Source organism: Ixodes scapularis, unplaced genomic scaffold, assembly GCF_016920785.2.
Source record: "Ixodes scapularis isolate PalLabHiFi unplaced genomic scaffold, ASM1692078v2 PGA_scaffold9__187_contigs__length_104089568, whole genome shotgun sequence".
NCBI lineage: Eukaryota > Metazoa > Arthropoda > Arachnida > Ixodida > Ixodidae > Ixodes > Ixodes scapularis.
Genome location: NW_024609884.1, coordinates 5,693,163 through 5,701,324, shown reverse-complemented (window position 1 = coordinate 5,701,324; position 8,162 = coordinate 5,693,163). Strand labels below are relative to the sequence as shown.

General features: G+C 48.6%; 1 pseudogene; it reads right to left on the bottom strand.

The window, feature by feature from the left end:
* Positions 1 to 232: 232 nt before the first annotated feature.
* On the bottom strand, positions 233 to 7,867 carry LOC115331952 (annotated as a pseudogene).
* Positions 7,868 to 8,162: the final 295 nt, after the last annotated feature.

The following is an 8,162-nucleotide window of genomic DNA, read 5'->3' as shown; positions in this document are numbered from 1 at the left end:
TTTCCTAACAGGTCTTTATTGTTGTGTCTTTTTGGCACTTTTTTTTCTATTCTACCACTTTCCTGAAGTTATTGGAACTAATAAAATAAATAAAATAATAAAAGTGAAAAATTATGAACGAGATTTCAAAACGGAACCAAACGCTCGTTTACACGTGGGCGTCGGTCAAAAATGAGTTCCACCTCCCAACACAGTTCGATAATCGTGATGAAGGAAAACGATTGTAGGGCTCACGTGGACGCGTTGTTTATTGCACACAAAGCGGGACGTCACACACGCGGAGCAACTTTAACCTTGGTGGTGGACTAGTGTGTGGACACCTCATCCTACCTGACTAAATGCTAGCGCAGAAGCCCACTGGCCACTTCTTCGAGCCGTGTTTTATGATGTTGCAGAGAACAGCCAGCGTCTTGGACTCTGTTAGGATGTTCCACGTTGCTGGACCTTCGATAAACTCCTGTGGAGACAACTTCAGGAATCTGAGCTCTGGCAGGAATGGCCTCATGGTCCACTGGAGAACGGAGTAGGAAGGCACGCCAGTCCCTGTTGGACAACGCGCAATCGCCCAAGCGTAGACACACTTGATAACGTTGTATTCCCTGACGGACAGCCGAGGGTTCTTCAGTAGTCCGAGGACGGTCTCCTTTGACGCGGCAATGAACGCCTTCGACTCCAGGACTTGAAGACCCCTGAGTTGCAGAAACCTGTTGATAAGGTCGTCCAAGTCTGGAAGGTTGCGATCTTTGAGGCGTATTCCAAGACGTCGCACACGTCGGTTGCCTGCATCCGAATTCTAATGAACATGTGGCATTTTTCCACGAGCTCTGACTCCATGTACTTCTCGGCGGCTGTTCGCGTGTGCAGTGCTTCCATCACGCTGACAAAGGTGGCCTCCCCGCTGTAGAGGTACCTGGAAGGAATGCGAATCGGAGTACGTGGTAAGAGGAAACGGAGGGTGATGAACTTAATAATGATCTTGCCATATTATACATTCGGCAGGTATCCAGAAGTGCTGGCGGGCGAGCACAGACATTGATGGAGATAAGAAATTTTGATGTATACCTATAGACCAACCCGTTGTTTTACAAACAAGTCCGCGTTTGCCCACAACACGTGTGGCCATTGCGCACGCTCTGAAACCAGATTGGTGGGAAGGGAAGCGTCTGCGGATGGATGGATGGATGAATACGGCTGAGCCCTTTGGATCGGGCGGCAGCTTACGCCACCTAGCCATTTTGTTTTATTATTCAAGCTTAGAATATTTAAATGTGAAATGTTAAATGTGCGAATGCGCCGACAGCAGCGCCCCCGCAGTGACGGGACGTCAGGGCCGCGTGTTTGCTAAGCAGCGTGGAAACTAACGCCTTTGAAAGGGTAACTCCGGGTACTATTACCACATCAAGAAAACAATGCAATTCCCTTTAGTGTCGCCATAAAAAGACACCATACTTCGTTTCACTTTACGTTGTACCGCAGCGAAGGCTAGGAGCTGCCCGGACACTGCCAGGTTATTTAGGCTCGCCAAGGTTTGTCGAAAACCACCGACCGAGAACTGGCCGGTATGAGTCGCGCACACTCTTTCCCGTGGTCATGTGCCGTTCTCTATGGTTTGAACTTTGGACACACACACTAAATATGATCAAAGTCGACGGTCATCGAAGGCAAACACTCCACATTAAAAATTTTAAAAATATATGATACCAATTGTTTGTGGCTTCTAAAAAAAATGCAAATACGTCGATTGAAAAAAAAAGTTGCACAGAGAACCGGAAGCACACTGCGCTCGTGCGATTAACGAATGGAATGCTTTGTCTAGCGATGCTGTAACCCTTCCGTCTCTTGATATTTTCGTTGAGGTGGTCGCTTGTGCCACGAGAAAGTGCTCGAAAGCACATCGCACCAAGTCCATATGTAACCACCCCTGCTATGGCTCACAGATGTGGGCCGCAGTAATCTTTAAATAAAATAAGTTCGCCGCGTACTGTTCTCAAGATGGCGTCGAATCGCGGAGTCACGGGTTGGACGTCAGAACGAAGCGGGCTAAGCGATGTCGGCGGACGACGGGCGTGGGACCTCTACTTCAGAACTCTTGATTCGCGGCACCGGCGAATCTGTATAGCTTTCAAAGAAAAAAAATTTAAAGACGTTTAGAACACTCTGTAATGCGAAATTAGAACGCAGCTCATGAGGAGGAGGAGGGGAGGGTAGGCTCCTCCTCCGTACCCTTCCCTCCTCCTCCTCCTTTCCACCTCCCGTTATATTTCCCCGCTAAATTTAGCGAAAAATTTTCTGCTAAATTTAACGGGTTAAGTTCCCCCGCTAAATCTAGTGGACAAACTGAATTTAATCATGGGTGACGTGACACGAAGTCATGTGACGTCATTTTCCCCGCTAGATTTAGCGAGAAAATTGACATCACGTTATCTTATTACCAATTCAAATTCCCGCTATATAAAGCAGGACGGTTACGCCGACGCCGAGTCCGCGAAACGCGCGCCTAACTAAACGCTGCGCTCTAAACTCGTTTACCGATCAAAACAATTAGGGCTTATGCCGTATGACACGCCCGACCACCAAGCTGATTCGCACGAAGACTTCGCCGTGTCGTCGCTCCTTCTCCCGGCTGAAGACATCGCGCTCGTCTTGCGAACGAGAATTGGTAAGAGCTTGAAAAAGATGCAAACGTCGAAGTGCTTGACTCGGTCTTTGTGCGATGTGCGAGTTTTTCGTCTGCTTCGCACGGCCGAAAAAAAAAACGAAGGAAAAAAAAAAGAAAGCTCGGTCGGGCGTACCAATTTTTGTAGGCGTTACCGAAAAAAAAGTAACGAAATAGGTTACTCATTCACTTGCAAATAAAAAAAACGCGTTAGCGACCTACCTTACCTGAAATGAAAAGGAACGCTTTACCGACAAAAAGGTTACTCTTTCGCTACTCTCTAATTGTGAGCTAAAACGTTTACTGTTTCCGCAAATACAAAGTAGTGTGGCACCAGAAGCTACCGCGAAAGCTCGCCATCTCCACAAGACACGGAGGTGCGTCCATTTGCAAACGAGTTTGCAAAGAAATCTTCCTCTACTGCTGCGTTCGCTTTTGAGGGGGAAGCGGGCTTTTGATGATACGAGTCATCAGAATAAAGTGCAATGAGTGGAGGAGGGCTTTGTGGTAGCAGCTTCTGGTATCTTAACCTGCGACAGACGACGAGAAACGGGGAGAGGGAGAAGCGCGCGTGCGGGCGGCGTCAGAACGCTGAGCTTCGGTTGGAGTGATTAGGGAATAGGCTTAAACTCGGGTGCCTTTTTCTCCACTGCACTGGTCGAACGCGTTCCAATGGGAAAGCAAAATATCGCGGACGGCTGCGTTCCGAGTTGCAACGCGTTCGATGAGTGCACTGAAGACGAACTCAGGTAGCTTTAGGTACCCATAGGCGTAAAGTTCTCGATTTCCCGGGGGGCCTGCCCGCCCGCCGTTTGGGACATATTTTTCGAGACACGTCCCAAACGTGTGGAATCCCCGGGATAACGTAGGATAAGCATGCTGACGGCATGACACCTACACAAATGTCGGCTCTTGTGGCCCTATAATTTAGCTGTCATTGCAGTTGCGATCAGTGAAGTCCGTGGTTCAAGCGCACTGGGCGTAATGAATTCTTTCAACATTTGGGAAAACAAAATCGGGCTTACAAAACGTGTTATGTCGTATACTTCCGTAGGCTGCATGCAGGTCCGCTAGAGGTGCTACTGTCGTCATTCGCAACTACTTGCAATGGCTTTTGAAGGAACTCCCAGCGCTAGCCTTTATCGTATTTGCGAATACTACGTAGGGTCTTCGAACAGGACTGCGCGAATATGTATGTATCCACTCACCAGCACGCCAAGCTGGTGAGTGGATGAAATATTATTTATCCATTGGGCGCCAGCTACCGATATTTGCGGGCACCAGGGCGCACAAATGAGATGAATGAGGTGCACCCGGAGGTTTCGGAAGCGATGGTACTTGCTTTTCCGAAGAGCTCCGGAGAAGGAAAGGGGAGGAGGGTGCCCGGCATCGCTCTTCGTTGTCGGCGCCTATGGGTCTACCCACTGATCACTCCAACCAGAGCTCGGCGTTCTGACACCTCCGAGCGTGTCTTCCAAGTTTATTTCGTGCAAAACTGGTTTTGTTTTTTTTAGTTTATACTTTAGCGAGACGTTGATGTTTATATTAATTTGTTTCCTTTAAATTTTAAGTATTTTTTGAAATTCGGGGGTTAATTTTGCTGCATTCCCAATTTCCTCACATAAAAAAAAAAGAAAAAAAAAAGAAGATATCCGGACCTCCAGTGTTTTTCAAACTTGCAAAGAACGGTTCCCTCACTACATGTTCATCCTTCAAAATAAATAGAAATGTTGACAAATCTCAAATGTTACCCGGCCCACTTCATTATCGCTAAAATAAAGATTCTAGAAATTGACTGGGCAAACAATTCATCTTGATGGGAATACACCAATCCTCACGGCACAGTGAGGACACTAAAAGGACGCACAGACCGCAGAATTTTATCCTAAAAGTTGCGAACGGTCCCGGAAAGGCACGAACGGTAAACAGATTTTGCGGATAGCTCATATGACCTGGCACATTAGTATATACGTGGACAGATGATGCGTTTGCGTAGATAAATACGCGTGAGGATTAAGATTATGATGGTTAGCATAAGGAGTATTATCGTTTACTTGAGTAGAGCATAAAATCCATCCGGATGCAAGTCGGTGACGCGAACTTGGTCATTCTCGGGCAGACTTCCGTAGAACATGGTCTCGAAGACTTCGTTGCGCATGGCGAGAATCATCTTGTGGGCCCTGAAGCTCTTGGGCGCGTCCGAGTCATGCCTCACCAGAAACTCAACGTCGGTGTGCCTGCCCTCCGTGAAGAAATGGAGGTCATCTCTATTTGGTGCTGCGACCTCGACCTCGACTGGTTCCGCCATCTGAAACGACACTGTGCAGCCAAGTATGAGTTAAAAATGTGCTTGCAGCGCCTTCCGCAGCTTCCACCAGCCAGTGTTCCTGAGCAATGCGCAAATAATTCGCTACCTAGGCGCACGTTTCGCTGACGTGAGTGGTGATCGGTGGACACGACAGGCTAAACGCAGACGAAGCACACCTTAATCCAAGCTGGCGCAGCAATGGAGGGATCCCCCCATCGCGAGTCCTAAGCCGCAACAACGTCTTTTTCTTCCACAATCGTATACATGTCACGATTGTGCTGTCACCTCCCGGAGGGCCGAGTTTGAGCGGCGCCTCGTGGCGGGGCCTAAAACTCGGTTTCGTTGTTGTTTCTTTTTTTTTTTTTTTCTCATATATTCTGCGCTGCGCCAGGTTGTGTTGGCCTCTATGGTGTTGGCGGCGCACGGGCGCAGCGAATACCATCTGGTGTTGACTGCACAAACTAATATAAAGGCAAACTAATTAACAAATTGGACTCCTTCAGTATCCTTTACACAGAGAAAAACATTTTGCAGCCTGAACGCGCCTGAAACCAGAAAGCGCAATCAGCTGGCACGCACCCACGGATAACACGAGAACCCGACGAGGTACGAGGACCGAGTTTTTGTGCCGCCTTGTGAGAACGCCTCTCAATAGGTGGCGCTAAAACTCGGCCCTCAGCCGGGAGCAGGCTCTTCAATAGAGAGCGCTCAGATGACGTGGTCATAAGTATAGAGTTGGCCGTGATATATGTCACGTGAAACGCCATAGATAGTGCAGTCTAGAGCTGCTGAAGTATATTACAGAAAAAAAAATAATTAGCGTAGCTTATTTAGTGGCACTACTGCAGACCTTCCCTCCGTGTTCGAGGAAAGTTTCGATGCAGCGGCATGTACACTTACGCTTCGGTCCCACTTTGGGGGGGTCCGCAAAAATCGGTTTCGCAACGTATCGAGCTAAGATTTACTATAGTCAGTTACAGGTTAAGAAGGTAGCGGCAAATGCCCCTCAAAGGGAATCAGATATCCCTCCGCCACCTTTGCATCCAAGAGCGTCCCACCGTTTCCGTGACGTGGCGGACAACGCGCGAGGAGGGTCTTGCCTTTCTGTACATATTTGCTTTATCTTTTTACTTTGACTTAGCATTGTGGAAGCCACGAGAGGGAAATTAGAGTTCTCCCCCACCGACGGAAACAAATACGACTTTCGGGGATTAGCTTCCCCCCCGATGGATACAAAGGCTGCTTTCAGGGGCTCGGTTCCCTCCCCGATGAATACAAAGGTCGCTTTCTTAAAAAGTGGGATCGGAGACAAGTGGGAATTCATTGAAGCGGAACAAGGAGCGTTTCCAGTGAACTCTTCTTTCGACTGCGGAGAGATTTGAAACGGGCGCATCACACTTGTGGGAGGAGCTTCTCCTACCTTCTTGACTTGTAACCGACTATAGAGAGGTGCAATTAAAGGAGCTGTGCATCAATTTCAGGGCTTTGCTTAAATAATTGTGGAAGTTGAGGCCTGACACTTCTGAAGTGAACTACAGAAAACAGATTTTGTCTAGATACCCTAGTTTTTATTTAAAAAAATAAAAAAGATCCAGGTTTTTGCCACCTCTCAACTCGTGCATCGTCTTCCGGGTCACGTGCGCAGTGACGTCGGTGGGGTAGCCGCGGGGTTCCGGTAAAGTTCTTTCTCTAGAGCCATCAGTGAGCAATCCGCTCGCGACGGCGTGCTGGCGGGCGCAGCGCGAACAATATGGTGAAAGGAGGAAGTGTCATCCGAGTCCGGCCATACCCGTCTGGCCTTGTCCCCCTCCCCCAATGCCCTCCCCCTCCGGCTTCTGGCGGCTATTCGCGGTAGCAGACAGAGCTGACGGTTTTGTGGACCTAGGACAGATGGCGCCAGTAAAACTCCGTATAATAAAAGTTTTGTTGATGATACCAGGTTTTTGACGCATTTATATTTATGTTGGAACGACAAGGTTTATGGAAAAGTTACCTTGTATCAAGCAGGTATTCGCGCAACTTGCTATCTGTCTACAAGACTCCCATTGACATCATGCCGCGTGTTTCTCATGGTCGCCGCCCGCGCCTGCAGGTCGGGGAATATTCAAATTTTTGCTTCGCTATTAGGCGGCGGAATCGCGACATTTCGATGAAAGGAGGTGTGTTTTCTGTCAATTCTGACAAGGTGAACAATGTCAAAAGTAGAAGATGCCTATTCTTTTAACGTTAAAATCGTTGCACAGCTCCTTTAAGCTGAGACTGCAGCCAGAGCTAAGTGCGAGAGCTCGAAGTCGCTGCTTTGAAGCTTTCGTCCGCAGAACGAGCGCGCGCGCTAGAAATGCGCGTCTCAAAGCCAGGAGCGCGGTCTAGCTCGCGCTTGTAGCTTTGGCTGCAGCTTCAAAGGGCCAAAACATCAAAATTAACCAAGCTCGATTACTCGTGAAACGCTCATAGGTTACCTAGTATACACACCGAGGTTCCCGACTAGAGAGCACTATTATTTAAAGTATTGAATTCTTTAGTGTGAATCGTTTCCATCTGAAGGCTAGACAACATCGGCAGAATTATGACGCAACCAGCCCATAGGAGTCACATTATGGTGTTTGAAACCACGTGACCAAGGCTGCTACGATCACTTAGTTGAGCGCTCTATAATTCTTGTTCAGCTCTGTTGACCGCGTGTTGACGGCGTGGTTCCACTGCTCTACACCGTAGTTCTTCGGCAATGTGCATTCCGCAGCATCAAGATTGTCGCTCTTATCAGCCCAATAATATGAGCTCGTTCTGAGCATAAGCTTTGAACATCGCCCTCAATTATGGAGTGCAGTGAATACCCTTAGTACTGTCAATCGTCAACACTCACCATTGGAGACGTTGCAGCGAAGCGTTCTCAGGAGCGTCATCGCCCACCTCATCGTCGTCCTCCGTGGCGCTCTCCCCGCCGTCAGTGGAGCTGATCGCCAGCGTATCAAATTCAAAATGACCAGCCTCAAACAGCTCTTAGTAATAATCACTGACATCGCTGTCAGGCACGCCGGAGTCTTCGAAAACAGAAGGCTCGGACGAACCGAGCGGCGACATCATTGGCCCGACCAGGTGGGGAAATGGACACGGCGGGGAAATGGGAAAACGAAACCGGCGAAGCGGCCGAAAACTGAGAGGGCCGAGAGCACCAAGTTTGGGAGAACCTAAATGGGT